Consider the following 18,916-nt stretch of genomic DNA (forward strand, 5'->3'; position numbering starts at 1 on the left):
ATTTCTTGTATGTGTATAATGTACTTTGATTTCATTTACCCCCATTACTTTATTTTGTCCCACTCCAACTGAACATCTTCTGAACTAGTCCTCATTCTACATTAAGGTTGCTTGCCTTAGTATGGACGGGGGCTTACAAACCAAAGTTAGGCAAATTGCCAATGGCTACAACACTGAAGAAACTGTCTTATCTTTGTTCATACCTTCATTCTCACTTAAACCTTTCCACCACTAGTAATCCCCAGCCCCCACCACCACTTTCTTCATATCACAGGTGTTCTACTTCCTTGAATTACTTCCAGTCTCTTTCATTTAATACCCTTGACCCACTTTAGATCTATTTCACGTCCCTCCTGTGTACATAGTCATGTCCTCCAAAATGTCAAGACCCCCATGCTTCCCCTCTGTGCCATCTTTCCCATGTTTTGTCTCCCCAAACACTGTCAAAGCACTCCAGTCATTTCTATCTTATCAGAATGTACCCACATAAAGCCAGATGCACAAAGTGGCGTATGCATCTTGATTTTACAGTGCCTAGAGGCCCTAGCATGCCCATACACACACCCTCACTCTCAATTTCTCTCTCTCTCTCTCTTTTCTCTCTCTGTCTGTCTTACTCTATTTCTCCCCCTGTCTGTTTCTTTCTGCTCGCAATTAAGTTGTTTTTTTTTTTTTAAAGGGAAGCTGGATATGGTGGCGTGGCCCTTTAATTCAAGCACTCAGGAGGCAGAGGTAGGAGGATTGCTGACAGTTTGAGGCCACCCCGAGACTACATAGTGAATTCCAGGTCAGCCTGGATTAGAGTGAAACCCTACTTCAACTCCCCACCCCCCTAAAAAAAGTGAATTCCAGGTACAGTGATAGATTGATTCCAGACTGTCTCAGAGATATAAGGCACAAAAGCAATAGAGGTGGAGTCCAGACATCCTCCTCTGGCCTCCGCATGTACACACCTGCATACATAGCAAAACAAAAAGTACATTGTCATCTGCTGTGATTCTGCTCAAACTTCTTTGTTACCCATGCCTTACCTGTACATTGAAATATCTCACAAACCTCGATTTGTTTTTCAAATTACTTTGTACTACCATATACTAATTTTGCCTCCTTTTTGCCACCATTCCATTTTTTTTAACCATTCCACTTTTATAACCATCCTCTTAATCTTCCCATCACCTCTTTCTCCACTCTTCAAGTTACCGTGTGTGTTCTGCTGACTATTTAAACTTTGTGAGTTCCAGGCTGGAGGTAGATTATAGATGTTCTCTGTTTCTCCCATGAATTTTATTCTTCAAATTCGAGAGCACACCTTTAATTCTAGCACTTGGGAGGTAGAGGTAGGAGGATAACTGTGAGTTTGAGGCCAGCCTAGAACTGATTTAGTTCCAGGTCAGCCTGAGCTAGAGTGAGACTTTGTCTCAGGGAAGGAAAAAAAAAAAAGGATGAACAAATTGTAGATCTCTCTTTTGTTATACTTGCTGATATGAATAAAACATTCTTTAAATTTTTTGAGAACGAGAGAGAGAATGGGTGCACCAGGGCCTTTCAGCCTCTGTAAATGAACTCCAGACACATGCTTCCTCTTGTGGGTGCACCTCAGCATTGCCTGCTTGTGTCACTGTTCTGTCCGGCTCTAAATGGGATCTGGAGGATTCAAACAGTACTTCTTAGGCTTTGCAGGCAAGCACCCTTACTGCTAAGCCATCTCTCCAGCCCATGAATAAAACATTTGTCTTTATCTTATTTTTATTTCATTTTATTTTTCATTTTCAAGCAGATGGGGTGGGGTGAGACTGGGCGTTCTATGGCCTCGTAGTGTTGTTGGGTAAGAGCACAGTACTTGGAATGGGAATAGGGCACACCAGGGCCTAAAATCTAGGTCTGCCTGTTACGAACTACAAGTTGGGCCAGTTCACTAACCTGCTCTTGCCTCAATTTCCTTGTCTGTTTGGGGGATGTTTTAGTTTCTTTTAGCTGTGAAATGTCAGAACATTTGCAAACATGAAAAGAATAGTCCGTGAATACCTACACAATATTCTTCCAGATTCATTGACAAAATTTTACTATTTTACCTACATCTTATTTTTCGTTATACTGTCTATGTATACATGTGTGCACATGCATGAGAGGCCAGAGGACAGCCTTGGGTGTCATTGCTCAGGAATACCATCCACTTTTTTGATACAGGGTTTTTCATTAGCCAGAGCCAACAATTTGGCTAAACTAGCTAGTCAGCAAGCCCTTCGCCTGTCTTCCACTCCCCAGTGCTGGGATTACAAGTGAACACCAACACACCCAGCATTTTTATATTGGTTTTGGGGATGAGAGTCAGTTCCTTGTGCTTTCAAGGCAAGTACTTTACCAACTAAACTATCTCCCCAGCCCATTTTCTTTTTGTGTTTGCATTCCTAGATATCCTGTCATTTCATATACACATATACTTTCATATGTACACCTACACTTAAAAACACTAATGCTGGGCTGGAGAGATGGCTAAGTGGTTAAGGCATTTGCCTGCAAAGCCTAAGGACCCAGGTTTGATTCCCTAGTACCCACATAAGCCAGATACACAAGATGGCACATGTGTCCTGAGTTCATTTGTAGTTACTAGAGGCCCTGAAGTGCTCATTCTCTCTCTTTCTTCTCTACCTCTTTCTCTCTCCCAAATAAATAATATATATATTTTTTAAAATACTACTGCTTTCTGGATGTGATGGCATATACCTTTAATCCCAGCACTCAGGAACAGAGGTAGGAGGATCGCTCTGTGTCCAGTGCCAGCCTGAGACTATGTCAGCCTGGGCTAGACTGAGACCCTACCTCAAAAAACCAAAAAATAAAAATAAAAAGTACAACTGCTTGGCACACATCTGTAATCACAGCACTAGGAAAGATGAGGTATAAGAATCATGAGTTCAACAGGACATCCTAGCTCAAAACATTACAGGCTATCATTAATGTATCCAACACATTTTATTTTCTTTTCTAATATGTAATCTATAACCACATTTCTTCAGTATATTTAATATATTTTCTTTTTTTTTATTTTTTGAGGTAGGGTCTCACTGTAGCCCAGGCTGACCTGGAACTCACTATGTAGTCTCCATGTGACCTCGAACTCATGGCGATCCTCCTACCTCTGCCTCCTGAGTGCTGGGATTAAAAGCATGCACCACCATGCCCAGCTTATATTTAATATATTTTCTAATTGGTTTGTTTAAATCAAAATTTTGTTATTTTTTAAGTAAACATATACACGGAGAACTTTAAGGTTTGCTGAATTTACAGACATTCATTTCTGCCATTGTAAGTCATTAGAGAACATGCTTAGCATTCATAAGTCACTTTATGCCTCCTTTAGTTCACTATTTCTTCCTTTTCAACTGACACCTCTGACTTGACATCTAAAACTATAGATTAATTTTGTCTGGTTTTGCCCTGAACAAAGATGAAACCCTGTGGTTTGAACACTTTTCTTTCCTGGTTTCTTTAGCTCAGCAACATGTTTCTTTAACCTGTGGAGGTACATTCTTTCATTGTTGTATAATGTCCATTATAACATAATGCAATAATTTGTTCTTTCCACATGATGTCTTGAGGTTTGTAGTTTATAATTTAACAACATATGCTAAGAAATCACCTAGTGTCTAACACTAATATTATAGTAGTGTGCTTTGTATTTAAGTTTTTCTCATTGTATATTCATTGGTATGAATTTTGACTCATCCCGTGGGAAAATTGTTGTTTTCACTACCACTTGATGCCTTATCCCTCCAGACATGCACATCCTCTGGTTTCTTAGAAAAAGAATGATTCTTTTTTTAAAAAAAAAAATATTTTTATTTATTAGAGAGAGAGAGAGAATGGGTACGCCAGGACCTCCAGCTAATGCAAACTCCAGATACATGTACCACTTTGTGCATCTTGCTTACATGGGTCTTGAGGAATCGAACCTGGGTCTTTTGTCTTTGTAGGCATATGCTTTAACTGCTAAGCCATCCCTCCAGCCCAAGAACAGATTTTGCCCAGGTTGGCTGTCTTAACATTTTATTCTTCCCAGTTTGTTGCTTTCTTTTGCATTCTTCTATCTAATGCAGATTGAAATTTTATGAGCTAAAGGGAGGGAATAATTCCACATCTCTGTGTTTTTTTTTATTGAGTTTTGTGTTAATGCTTTTTGTTTAGTTCTGGCCCAGATTCTGTCTTAGATTCTAGAGAGGCTCTGTGGGGTGAGCCCCAATGTCACCATTCACTCTGTTGCCTGCAAGCTGCCTTCCTCTCCCTACTATAGTTTCCTCACCCATAAAATGGAAGGTAATATCTGCATGCAAGATTTTCATAAAAATGAAATGAGTTAATCTGTCAAAGTGCTGAGAACAGTGTCTGCCACATAAGAGCAATACAAAAATTGGCTACAGTTAACATGCTTAATTTTGGTATCATATTTTAATTGTTCATTTCTCAATATAGATTTGTATGCTATTATCATATCTCTATACTAGCAGAAATATCTCCTGTACTTGAGATTTTCCTAGTTTAGGTAATATTAAATTTTTTTATGCTGTCATATTTTTATTATTTTCTATATTTGATATGAATCTTTTTAAAAACATTTTTTATATTTTCTTTATTTGAGAGAAAAAGAAAAATGGAAAGAGAGAGAGAGAATATATGTGGGTGCACCAGGGCCTCCAGCCACTGCAAATGAACTCCAGATGTATGTCCCACCTTTTGCATCTGGTTTACATGGGTTGTAGGGAATCAAATTTGGGGCCTTAGCCTTTACAGGCATGTGCCTTAACCACTAAACTGTCTCTCCAGCCCCTTGGTGTGAATCTTAATATGAAATTTGCTCCTTGATACTCAAGTTCATATTTTGTTTCTTCTGATTAGCTATGGTTTTTCTTCATGTGTTTTTACTTCAAATCTGCATGGTAACTAACTCTCAGTGTTAAAAATTATTTATTACATAAGAAAAAATTAAATTGACATTTTTATAATTTAAAAAGAAATGGCATTATTACATTTACAATGTAGGGAAAATGTCTCAAAATACTTCCTCTGTACCATATTATTCTCGGTTATTTGGAGATAGACCAAGAAAGTAAATCTGAAATTTGATTGAGTCGTTATTCTGGTGTGTTGGGCATTTGCTATTAAAATATTGGGCAGTGACTTGAGTTCCACCCCCTCCCCCAGGAGAAAAGTTCTGTTACTTAGCAACACTTAATATCCTATGATGATGGAAAAACATTTTGAGACCCACTAGAGAAATCTTACTGACTTTCTTGGACAAGGAAAAAGGCATTTGATGCTTTGATAAAGAGTTATGGGGAACTTGAGATATTATTTTTCTTCAGATCATATTGTCATGGGGCCAGAGACTTCCTATTTAAAACAAGCCAAATCAAAAGACTATTCTCTAATTCTTTTAACCCATTGTTCCTTCAAAAATACTTCAGACCAACCTGGTGTAGGAAGAAGTGGGTCAGTTATTTCCTTTCCTGGAGTTGTTATTTAGAAGTGGGGTGGCACCCGTGTAAATGGGAACTATTGCCCCTCACCTGATACCTAGGCTCCTGGGGGATGCTTTTATAACAAAACACAGATTAACAAAAGTAATGTAAAATGAATCAAATAAATAAGGGTTTTGTGTGTGGAATCCTTATAAGGAAATGAACCAAGGAAAGGAATGAACTTGCATTTGTTTTTGTGGAGAAGAGACTGGATGGAGGGACCATGAGCTAATGATGAAGGGGTGTGGTGAAGGGGCGGGGCCATGAGTAGCCTGTTGAGATTCTTCTAAGAGATAACCATGTTCCTTGCCTCCTAATGTAGGTGAGGCACCTCTATAGTGAGGTCTGAAAGCCTCTGCTTGAGGGAGGATCAGGAAGATCTTTCCTAGGCTTTATAGCCTACATGAGGGAGAAAAAAGTATTTTTGTTACTGCTGCTTTCTGAGTTGCCAAGCTGCTATATTTTGGAGCAGTGTCTCCTGAACCCCATAAAAAGTCAATGAAAGTTGTAAAGGTTGGTAGTTGTAGTCCAAGCTTCTTGGGAGATGGAGCCAGGGAAATTCTGAGCTCAAAGCCATTTTGTGTAACACAGGCAAGATAGTGAGATACTTTAAAAAAAAAAAAAAAGTAAAGGAGGTGTGCGCAGCCCTCAGCCCTCCATGCTACGGCACCATGCAAGTAATTGTTTAAAGGTCTTTCTCTCTTTAAGAGGCATTACTTTTATTGTTGTTGTTGTTGTTTGGTTTTTGTTTTTCAAAGTAGGGTCTCACTCTAGCTCAGGCTGACTTGGAATTCACTATGGAGTCTTAGGGTGGCCTCAAACTCACGGAGATCCTCCTACCTCTGGCTCCCGAGTGCTGGGGTTAAAGGCATGCACCAACACGCCCAACTAAGGCATTACTTTTAAGGCAAAGATGAGAGATTTTCTTGCGGCTCGGCCTCGGTGAGCCCCATGGGTCAGGCCTGGAGCTGCATCCCAGGCGCAGGGTCAAGCGGACCCGAGGAGCGGACACCATGCACTTCCCACCTGCCCACACCCCTGAGCCGGCCGAGCCGCTTCTGGCCAGGACTTCTGTTGACCACTCTTCAGGGATGGCAGCCATCAACCCATGGACCTCCTGGGGTGCCCCCGTGAACCAGTCCTGGGGGATGGCAGCTGCTGATCCATGGGCCTCCTGGACTCTGTGTCCTCAGGCTCCAGCATGGCACATGGTGGGAAGCCCTGAAGAAGGGAGAAGAGCTGCTGGGCTCCCCACAGCCCAGGTTCAGGAACCAGTGACGTTCAAGGATGTGGCTGTGGCCTTCACCCAAGAAGAGTGGGAGCAGCTGGACCTTGTTCAGAGGACCCCATATCGTGATGTGATGCTAGAGACCTATGGGCACCTGGCTCTCTGTGGGCAGATTGCCAAGCCCAAGGTCATCTCCCTGTTGGAGCAAGGAGAAGAGCCCTGGTCACTGGAGCAAGCATGTCCTCAGAGTTCTTGTCCAGAGTGGGTGAGAAATCTTGAAAGCAAAGCATTAACTCCAGCTCAGAATATTATCAAGGAAGAACAGTCACTTGGCATGAAGTTAGAAAGATACATATGTGGTGATTCTTGGTTCTCCAGGTTAGGTGTTTTGGGATGTAAAGACCAATTAGAAATGTACCACATGAACCAAAGTACAATAACGAAGCAAATGGTTTTCATGCAAAAATAAGTACTGTCTCAAAGAGGTCCTGAATTCTGTGAATTTGGGACAGAGTATACCCAGAACATAAATTTGGTTCCATCTCAGAGAGTTTCTCAGAACATTTTTATAAACCAGATGCTCATATTGAAAGTTGGAGCTGTAACTCCACCATAATGTATGCAGATAAAGTTACTCATGAAAATAATACTTATTGTAAAGCCTTTTGCCAGGATATTCAACCTGTTCACCCTGCAAGAATGGAAACTGGAGATAATCTTTTAAAATGTACTGATGCTGTTAAGTCTTTCAATCATAAAATACATTTTGGTGATCATAAAGAAATACATACAGGAGAAAAACTGTATGAATATAAGGAATGCCACAAAATATTTAACCAGAGCCCATCACTGAATGAACATCCAAGACTTCAAATTGGAGACCAGTATGATTACAAAGAATATGAGAATATCTTTTACTTTTCATCCTTTATGGAACATAAAAAAATTGGAACTGTAGAAAATACATATAAATACAATGAGTGGGAGAAAGTCTTTCGGTATGGCTCATTCTTTACTCAACATACAAGTACATACAATGTAGAGAAACCTTATGGGTATAATGAATGTGGAACATCTCTCATCTGGAGCTCTTACCTTATTCAACATAAAAAATGAATGTGATAAATGTGGAAAAGTTTTTAGGAATCGTTCAGCCCTTACTAAACATGAACAGACTCACACTGGAATAAAACCCTATGAATGTAACAAATGTGGGAAAACCTTCAGCTGGAACTCATCTTATTGTACACACAAGAATTCATATAGGAGAAAAACCTTACGTATGTAATGAATGTGGGAAATCTTTCAACTGGAATTCCCATCTTATTGGACATCAGAGAACTCATACTGGAGAGAAACCTTTTGAGTGTACTGAATGTGGGAAGTCTTTCAGCTGGAGCTCCCATCTTATTGCACACATGAGAATGCATACTGGAGAGAAACCTTTTAAATGTGATGACTGTGAAAAAGCTTTTAGGGATTATTCAGCCCTTAGTAAACATGAAAGAACTCACTCTGCAACAAAACCGTATAAATGTACTGAGTGTGGAAAGTCCTTCAGTTCGAGCTCCCATCTTATTGCTCACCAGAGTACTCACACTGGTGAGAAACCCTATAACTGTCAGGAATGTGGGAAAGCTTTCAGGGAACGGTCAGCCCTCACTAAGCATGAAATTATACATTCTGGCATTAAGCCCTATGAATGTAATAAATGTAGAAAATCCTGTAAAAAACAAACAAACAAACAAAAAAAAACAAGAGTTTGAAGATATCCTGAAGGTCCCCAGGTCAAGTCAGCCATAATGCAGGAAGGAAAGGGGCATCTCCTACCATTAATGCCAAGCACTCCAGCCTCAAAGAGTTTTGTTCCATATCTTCTTTTCAAGGTAGTGGCCATATTGAGTTGTCAGAATCTTGTTGCTTTCTCAATAAATAATTCATTGGGAAGAAAGAAAAAGAGCCAACATTAATCTGTGAGTACCTTCAAACTTCAGGTGCTGGGTTAACAAATCCTTTAGAATCTCCTACTTGAAAAAATGGATTTGCCTCTCCTAGGATAAAAGCCCAGAACTTTGCAACACTCCTAAAATCAGAAGAAAAAACTGTTTACTGCGCAGAAGGTGGGATTTACCTTTCCTTCTTCTTAACAGGGATTTGGAGTCACACGGCAGTTCTCTGAACAGTGGTGCTAGCCAAGTTCTTAGAAAAACAGTCCAAGCAGTGCTTCAGGTTTTCAAAGGCAAAATAATTTTAACCTGTTAGCAAGTAGTAATATAAAACAGAGGAAGTGACTTCCAACAAAACAAAAGACTAAATTTTTCTTAGAGCAAGCCTTCCACAATTGATGATTGCAAAGATGATTGTAGCTTATTTGAAGTTGAGTGTATATCTCCAATTTGAGACAATAGTTAAAGATTCTGTCACCCATGACTTCAGTGATAGCAGTTTAAGTGTTAATACACATGGTGAACTCCTGGGCTCCATTGGTAGTAGAATGACCTCTGGAACAGATGAGAACTCTAGTAAGTAATCTTAGAAGATAGGTATAGTGCTGACATCTTAACAGAGTTAAAATACAGAAATTTGAAACATTAACTTTATTTGATTTTTTGTTTTTCGAGGTAGAGTCTCACTCTAGCTCAGGCTGACCTGGAATTCACTATGTAGTCTCAAGGTGGCCTTGAACTCACAGCTATCCTCCTACCTCCCAAGTGCTGGGATTAAAGGCATGCGCCACCATGCCCGGCTCTGAAACATTAATGCAAGTCAAACACTTTTCCTCCTCCTGAAGTGAGAGGCAATATTTCAACACCTGAAAACAGTGGCTTTAGCTCACTGAGCTGGGATAAGTTAGAAGATTCCCTCTCTGACCAGGAGGGTTCTTTTCAAGAACTACTTCAAAAACAAGGGAACCCCCAGAGCAGGGATATGATAAAAAAGCCAAGGCATCTTGGAAGGTTGAGCAGACTGTCCACTCTTCAGGGACAAGGCTCACAAGTCAACGATGGAAGAGGGCAAGGAGGCCCTCCCCACCATTGTGAACACCTTGGGCATCTCTGAGTGTCAGCTGAGCAGTGGTGCAAAGAGGGAGGTTTTGACTGTGAGCTTTGAGAACTTGTCAAGGACTCCAGCTTTGCAGGTAGTACATGAGCTGTTTATGCAAAGCAAAAGGAAAAGATTCTAGCAAAAGGATGCCCATGAATTCTTAAAGAAAAAGGATGAAGGGGAAATAGCTATACTGCAGTGTGTTCTTTCAGGACTGATCGGCAAGAAGGTGGGTATAGAACAGCTGACATCTTAACAGAGTTAAAACACAGAAATTTGAAACATATGCTCACTATGATTCTAGATCCCTTGACTGCAGAGAGTATATAGTGTTTGGAAATTGGAGTAAAATTGTTGCTCAAGATAAAAAAACAAATCAGAGGAGGAAATATTATATCACACAACTGACAGCTAAGCCTGAGGGAGCTGTGCTAAATGTCCAGGATGCTGCCACCCGGCTCCACCTCTTAAATCGCTTGGCCTTGCAATCAGTGCAAGCACAGGCTTCTTAGGAAGAGCAAAGTCCAGCCCTCCTTGGGGAAAAGTTTTGACACCTGGAGCTTGCTCGTCCATTACCGTTATAGATGGTAAGCAGGAAAGGTTATGTTAAGGTCACCAGAACTCTATTTACTAATGAAGCATTAAAACCTTGCCCAAGGTGCCAATCCCCGGCCAAGTACCAGCCTTACAAGAAAAGGGGCCTGTGCAGCCATAAAGCCTGTGGCTTTGACTTTTGTGTGTCATGTCTCTGTGCTTATCATGGCTCTGAAGGTTGTAAAAGAGGAGCAGCAAAGCCAAGAAACAGTAAAGATGAGCTCCCAGGAAGTGTCCAAACCAAGCAGAATTGAAGACACCTCTAAAGACACTGAAAGAAACACTCTTGCATTTGATATTTTGTCTGACTTAAAATTATGACTATTTTGAATACATGCAATCTTCCCATTAATGACAGGTGATGGTTAATTCCCTATTGTATATCTATAATCCACGTCATTGTATGCTTTCTTAAAAGTGATGAGTTTTGAAAATTATTGTTTTCCTTTGTTATTTACCCATTTTAAATAACATGGTGTTTTAAGTAAAGAATTTTCAGGGTTATTGAATATTATATGTATTTTACTGTTTGCTGTAGCACATTAAATTTGTGCATTTATTCAACTGTTGAAATGTTCTTCAGTCATTTTATGGTTTTCCAAATAATATGAAAAAATTTGAACTTGAGACTAATACACTTGATTTGGACAATGAACACTAATAAACTGTTCTCAGAAGTTCTCCAAAAAAAAAAAAAAAAGTAAAGGAAAGTGGGTGATCTCTTGGCAGAGTTTGTCTGGTTTGGATGTACTGGGTTCATGCCAGTGCCACAGTAAAATAAAAAATATATATAATACAAAAGATTCTGCACCATTGTGACTCTTAATATTTTACTAAAAACTAGTATTCATGTAATTTGTAGATGTGTATAATGGGGTGTATGTATGTGTGATTGAGTATAGAAAAGAAAACATGTGCGTCCTTTGAAATATTTTTCTTCATTTTAGGGGAGAGTCCTGCTAGTTTTAAGTAAGAGCAAAATAACAACAAAACAAAACCTCTTTACCCCACCCCTTTAAAATAATATATTGTTACTGAAGTTGAAATGAGTACATCTGGAGAAAACCATTTTCTTGTTTCTTATCTCTTTGTACCTTGCTGGTTCCCATGGAAACAACTCCCTGTGGCCAGGTCCCATGGGGGTCTTCTCCCCCTCAATCCACTATGGGGACCTCTGGCTTAGGTCACTCAGCAGCACAAACTTTAAAAATTAACTGATGGATGTAGCCTTGATTTTTTTTTTCTGACGGTGAAGATTGGGTTGTTTGTCACCTGTGTACTGACTTTGGTTTCCTTTGCCCATTTTGAAATTCTACCTCAACTTTCATTACACCTAGCAAACAAAAGCAATTATACTGAAAATTACAGGAAATCTTGTGAGATGTCTTTAGAAGGTGAGCAGGATGAGAGAGGCGACTAGGATTCTTAAGGACTCTGTTGTGTGGCCAAAACAAGCCTCAAATTTATTCAACCGAGATTGGTAATGGAGGCAGAGAGTCTGGGATTAGATGAGTTATAAAAGGCATATTAAAGATTGCATTCAACTTGATCCCTGTGAACTTTTATGATTGACTGTCATGATCTGTATAGAAAAAAGTGCAGTACATGGGAGATGATTCTGTAGGTTACATACTGAAAATCCTGTAACAGATTCCTGAAAGTCACCTAGGCTATAATTTTGTCAGTTAAGATCTAGTCGTTATACCATTTTATATGTGTCAGGGTTGATACATAGCTTGGAACAAGGGAAACAGTATCTTTTCATGACAGATAAATGTAATAAAAAGACAGATTAGGGCTGGAGAGACAGCTTGAGGTTCAAGGCATTTGGTTACAAAGCCTTAAGGCCTGGGTTTGATTCCCTAGTACCCATGTAAAACCAGATGCACAAAGTAGCACATGCATCTAAAAGTTCATTTGCAGTAAAGGAGGCCCTGGCATGGCCATACTCATATTTCTTCCTCCTCCTTTCTCTCCCTCCCCTCCTCTCTCCCTTTCTTTCTTTGTCTATCAAATAAATAAATAAAAATATTTTTAAAAATTATATTAGGGGCAGATATGGTCATTCATGCCTTTAATCCCAGCACTTCAGAGGCAAAGGTGGGAGAACTTCCATGAGTTCAAGATTAGCCTGATACTACAGAGTGAGTGCCAGGTTAGCCTGGGCTAGTGCAAGACCTTACCTTAGAAAATATATATATATATTTGAGAAATTTCACATGATTGGTGGGAAAAGAATTGAATTGCATGCTAAGGAACTTTAGCTTTTGGTTATAAGTTACCTTCATAATATTAGACATGATCTTTATTTTTCAAGAGTAAAGATCTTTTTTTTAATTTTTTTTGTTTATTTTTATTTATTTATTTGAGAGCAACAGACAGAGAGAGAAAGAAGCAGAGAGAGACAGAGAATGGGCGCACCAGCGCTTCCAGCCACTGCAAATGAACTACAGACGCATGTGCCCCCTTGTGCATTTGGCTAATGTGGGTCCTGGGGAATCGAGCGTGGAACCTGGGTCCTTAGGCTTAACAGGCAAGCACTTAACCGCTAAGCCATCTCTCCAGCCCTTCAAGAGTAAAGATCTTTATCTGTAAAATAGAGTTGAAGTGTAAGGCAGGGAGCTGTAAAAGGAAGTAACTAAATTTCTTTGATTTGCTTAAATTAATTCTCACCACAAGGTAGGGAAAATTTATCTGAGGGGTCTGTTTTAATCCACTTCAAGCCCTGTGTCTAAAAATGCTTTAGAATAACCCAAATTTTGTGGCTGGAAAATGTGTGCAATAAAAATACCTGTGACACAAGTTACAGAACACTCCACACTTTGACTGTCTTATTGTCCTTCCCCTTGTAAGACTGTACTAAAAAGGTGATACGCTGCATGCCTTCTGCTTTTCAAGTCTTCCCTCCAATAGAGAAAGAGTGAATGATTGAGTGGGTGGGTGCCAGAACCTCTGGCTACAGCAAAGAATTCCAGGTGTATGTGCCACTTTGTGCATCTGCCTTAATGTGGGTACTGGAGAACCAAGCCAGGTTTGACAGGCTTTGCAAGCAAGCACCTTCTAACCCTTGAGTCATCTTCCCAGCCTCACTAAGGAATTTTAAATGCAAATCTAAAACTGAAATGATGTTACTTCTTTCAAGTGAAGGAGTGCATTCTTTGGAAAATCCTTGGGGTTTTAGATCTCAAATAATTTTCTCTATCATTCTTTGGGGGCAGTGCTGGAGCAGTGTGACACATACTGCTTTCCCACATCAAGAATACAGAGGATGGCCAGGCGTGGTGGTGCACACCTTTAATCCCAGCACTTAGGCAGAGGTAGGAGGATCACCTTGAGTTAAAGGCCACCCTGAGAGTACATAGTGAATTCCAGGTCAGCCTGAGCTAGAGTGAGACCCTACCTCGAAAAAACAAAACAAAACAAAACAAAAATAAGCATAGGATGGCTCTTAACTGATAAGGAGGGTTTTTACCAGGAGTGAAGAAAATCGATTGGGAGTTTTAGTAAAGTACCTGCAACAAAGTATGTCCCCCATAAATTGTTAATAAAGTGCAAATATGTCCAACTCTAATGTGCTAGGGCTTGCTTTTGCTGAGCTTTTTATTCATTATGCTCCATTCCATAAAAGAATAAAGCTGTAAAAAAATTAAGAAAGCTAAATAATACATTTGTTAGCACTTAACAGATGGAAGCTAGAGCAAGAAACCTGCAGGTTTACTGGAAATGTTAATAAGGATTTGGCACCATGTGGTACAAAATACAGCTGAACAACAGTTTGTAAGTTAGCTATAGCTTATAACTGTGTCTGTAGCATGCAGCAAGCACAGTGACAGACTTTAGTTAGTTGGTTTTCCTGATGACTGACTAAAACGGATGTGTGGGAATGTATGGCTCCATGGTGTACTGTTTGCCCAGCACAAACAAGCTGTGAGTTTGATCCCCACTACTGCAAAAAATAATTTTAAAAATTAAATGAAATAAAATATATGGGTAACTTTGATAACTCCCCCCCCCTTTTTTTTTACAAATATTTTATATCTCTAGGTTAAAACTAGTGGTATGAATATTTATCTTCCATGGCCCAAGGACAAATTCCCTAACAGGAACTTGGCTTCCATCAGTGTTAGGTCATTGAATAAGGGGTATTTAAGTGTCATTAAATGCATTGATCAGGGCTGGGAGATGCCTTCATGGCCATGCAGTCATGAGAACCTGAGTCTGAATTTCTAGCACCTTTGTAAAATACTGGGCATGGTGGTGCCTGCAATCCTTGCACTGGAGAAGGGGAGACAAGAAGATCCCTAGTGTTTGCTGGCTAGCTTGTCTTGCCAAATCTGAGAGAGCCCTGTTTCAAACCAAAGAGGCAGAGAGCGAGGAAGATACCTGATGTCAACTGCTGGCCTCTAGTTAGTATGTTCTGGGTTGTGTTTGAATGGAAATTAACCACAAAAGGGGATTTGCCAAGGGGTTACTAAGGGAGAGGAGACCCATTGCATTGTTTGGAATGGGGTGGATATGCAGGTCAGGGTCCCAGCTCGCCAAGTGCTTTGTTAGGAAAGGGGTGTGTGTATAGTCCAAGCTAAAGGGAGTCCCAGCTGCTAAGCTCTCCATGAGCTTGTCTCCTCACCAACAGTGCTCAGCAGCAGTGATACAGCCATGTTTTCCCAAAGGAAGGTGCTTCTTGTCATTACTATCTTCATGTCGAAGCAACTGAATGTAGATTAATTAAAGCTAGTTTTGTTGTTTTGTCCGCCCCCCCCCCCCGAAGATTGGACAAGTAAGATGAGTTTTAAATCTGGGGGGAAAATGTATGTTTCCATCTTGAAAACTTTTATAAATTAAATCACCATTTTTCTGTCTTCAGAGGCTGGGATCACATTATGTATGGCCCTCCTTTGTGGCCTGTTGCTGTCCTTGGTCTGCTTGAGCCTGTCATTTGTACTTCCCTTTACTCTTTCAACCCTCAACAAGTAACCATCTCAGTGTTTGGAGTATTTGTCTCTTTGTATATGCATTTGTAAAATACTGTGGGATTTATGTGTTGGCATTTGAACTTGTGTCCATGATATAGGAGTGTTATGGAGCCCATGCTGCTCTTCTTTTCTCATTCAGCAATTTTTCAAAATCTCTTCTTTATGTTGCTATTTCTAAAGAATTGTCAATAATCAATAGGACAGTGAGACATCCATCCACAAATGGTGAGCCCCTGATTGCCTCCAACTCCCACTGCCTCAAATAACATTTTACTCAACCCTTTCCATGCCCTTATTTGTAGCATGCATGTAGCAAGAGTAGATTTGTTGATGTAAGGAGTGTATATACTTGATTAAGTAATGCCAGACTGCTTCCACAGTGACTGTACCAGCTGTCCCCCCAGGCACAGTGTGTTTCATCTTATTTCTGCAAACGTTTAGTGAGACCATTTCCGTGCATTGCAGACTCATTATGTTTCACTTTGGCATCTCATTTACTTAATATCTCATTTGGTGTTTTGACTTCTCGTTTATTTTGGGGGATGTCTTAGGGTATAGAACTCAGGGCCTCACGCAGCAAGCTCCATTCCAGGTCTTGGCACCTCATTTTACCATGCAGTTCTAAATGTGCTAGTAAATTTGAGCATTTCCTCACATTTCTATATATGATTTGGATTTATTGTGAGGCCAGATTTCTATTGTCATCTTTTTCTGCTTATTCGTATGCCTTCCCTGTATATTAATAGGATATTTTTTAAAATCTTGTTTTATTTTCTATCTGTAAATATAACTTCAGAAAGTACCCTTGTATTCTGTTTTGCTGTTTAATTTTAATTTTGTTGATAAGGTATCATTAATTAAATGCTTTCTTCCATCTATAATACAACCTTTGAAATTTCTCTTTTGGGTTACTACTGTACTGATTTTCCTTGGATGGCTTTCTGTCTGTGCATCTGTCTGTCTGTCTGTCTGTCTATTTGGGGGTTTTTTAATTGACAACTTCCATAATTGTAAACAATATCCTGTAGTAATTCCTTCCCCCACTTTTCCCTTTGAAACTCCACTCTCCAGCATATTCCCTCCTCCTCTCAGCCAGTCTCTCTTTTATTTTGATGTCATAATCTTTTCCTCCTATGATGGTCTTGTGTAGGTAGTGTCAGGCACTGTGAGGTCATGGATATCCAGGCCATTTTGTGTCTGGAGGAGCACATTGTAGCTTTTTTTCTTTTACTTATTTTATTTTAACAACAGTATGATAGATTTCTGCCACTGTGCCAAAAAACCTAAGAATATGAAGAAGGAAGAACCTGGTTTGGGCTCATGATTCAGACATCAATCCATTATCACTAGGCTCCTTGTGTTGGGCTTGTAGTGATGGAGAGAGCCCCATGGGGCAGGGAGTGGGGATGTCGTTCTCTCTCCCTCCCACCCTCCCTCCCTCCCTCTCTTTGGAGGTATAATAGGGGGAGGTGAGGTTACTGGGTGCTTTTGGAACCCCAAGCCATGAGTTTGTATCTGCAAACTAACCAAAGAACTGGCAATTTCAGATTTAGGAAAATGATTTTTAAAATACATTTTATTTATCTTACAAGTAGTGGGGAAGAGAGAAAACTGGGAGGTAAGGGAAGATAAAGTGGGGAGAAGAGAAGTATGCCACATGGAGCCTAAAAGCCCATGTAGGCCATGTGCAGAGCAGGAGCCCAAGTAGTTTCTAAAGAGAAAGAGAAAAAGTCGACTTCCAAGAAAGATCAAAAGTGCAGACAGTAATAAAAGGAAAAAGTGCCTCTGCCCACCCCAGTAGGGATGGGAGAAAGCTCTTACCCATCCAAAGACCCCAAAAAATATTGCTGCCAGCTCCAGAAAGAGAGGGAAAATGGCCTACTCTGTCTGTGGATCCAGGGGGACACAGGAGTTGCACCATTCTACCTGGACACACCTATTCCAGGTGTCCCAGCCAATCAGCCTAAGCTGAGAGGAGAAATCCACCCATACCTGGACCAGTTGATTGCACACTTGAGAGAGGTCTAACTGGGTGAGCTGGGCAAACACTAAATCCTAAGACTGGTGCAGGCAGAGCTAGCTGAGATGGGCATGAGGACTGGTTATGTCCTAAGGCCCCAACCTTTAAGAGCTGCCCTGGCCCTGCCTGATTAATCTAACTGCCTATTCTAGCACTCTTCCCCCACCCCCTCAGAGGTAAGGTCTCACTCTACTCCAAGCTGATCTGGAATTCACTCTGGCCTTGAACCCATGGTGATCATCCTACCTCCGCCTCCTGAGTGCTGGCATTAAAGGTGTGCAACATAGAGTATGCCCAGCTGAGAGAGAGCTGCTTTTTTTTTCTTTTTCTTTTTCTTTTTTTTTTTTTTTTGGTTTTTCAAGGTAGAGTCTCGCTCTAGTCTTACCTGGAATTCACTATGTACTCTCAGGATGGCCTCGAACTCACGGCGATCCTCCTACCTCTGCCTCCCCAGTGCTGGGATTAAAGACATGCACCACCACGCCCAGTTCTTCTTCTTCTTTTTTTTTTTTTTAAATTTGAGAGAACTGGTGCACCAGAGCTTCAGCTACTGCAATCAAACTCCAGATGTATGTGCCCCCTTGTGTGCTTGCATCATTGTGCACCTGGTTTACATGGGACACGGAGACTCATATGTCCTTAGGCTTTGCAGGTAAGTGCCTTAAACACTAAGCCACCTCTTCAGCCCAAAAGCTATTTTTATAACACAACCCTTCCCTCCAATTTAAGTTATGACTTTGTAAGAGGATTCCCTGAAGAGGTTAGAGAGCTCAGGAGCCAGTCAGTTCCCAAGGCCCCATCCCTGTTGCATTAGAGAACCAGGAATCTTCTCGTCGGATCACATTTGTACCATACTCAAGATCTGCTCATATCCTGCTTCCTCCAGGAAGTCTTTTCTAGTGTGAACTAAAGTTTCTAGAAAAGCCCTGCATCTGATGCACCTACTTCCAGCAAGGCTGAATGGACTGATAGAACTCCTGTGGTCACAGAGAGATTGAAGGTTGCAAGTCAGAGCCAAATTACCTCAGGCTACCTTTATGGAATGCAAGAACAGACCCCAGCTTCCACCAACCCAAGGTCTAAGAATGTCATCAGATATCATCTGAGGCCTATGGTGGAGATTTGCCCGATTTGCTGTAAACACCTACCTGGTGATCAAGCCAGTGTATTTGAAAAGTGAGCCTTGATTTATGACTTTTGTTCTGTAACTATAAAACCTTCATGAGGACTGGAGGTATGGCTTAGCAGTTAAGGCACTTGCCTGCAAAGCCAAAGGACCTTGGTTCAGTTCCCTGGGATCCACATAAGCCAGATGAACAAGGGGACACATACGTCTAGAGTTTGTTTGCAGTGGCTAAAGGTCCTGGAGCACCCACTCTCTTTCTCTATCTGCCTCTTCTCTCTCTCTCTCTCTCTCTGTCTCTGTCTCTGTCTCAAACATACACACTCAAATAAATAAAATAAAAATGTATTCTTAAAAAATCCTATGAAAGACCTCCCTCCCAGCAGGGGCCTGGTTGTGGAAAAACGGGTATAGAGA

At 40.6% G+C, this 18,916-nt stretch overlaps 1 protein-coding gene and 2 pseudogenes across 8 annotated transcripts in view; all 3 read left to right on the forward strand.

Moving 5' to 3' along the window:
- Positions 1-18,916, forward strand: part of Patj (PATJ crumbs cell polarity complex component) — a 430,613-nt gene that overhangs the window by 220,953 nt on the left and 190,744 nt on the right. The gene's annotated exons all lie outside the window — the stretch shown is intronic.
- Positions 6,583-8,923, forward strand: LOC105944373 (annotated as a pseudogene).
- LOC123460920 lies at positions 9,101-10,637 on the forward strand (annotated as a pseudogene).

Source organism: Jaculus jaculus, chromosome 5 (assembly GCF_020740685.1).
Source record: "Jaculus jaculus isolate mJacJac1 chromosome 5, mJacJac1.mat.Y.cur, whole genome shotgun sequence".
NCBI classification, from domain to species: Eukaryota; Metazoa; Chordata; class Mammalia; order Rodentia; family Dipodidae; genus Jaculus; species Jaculus jaculus.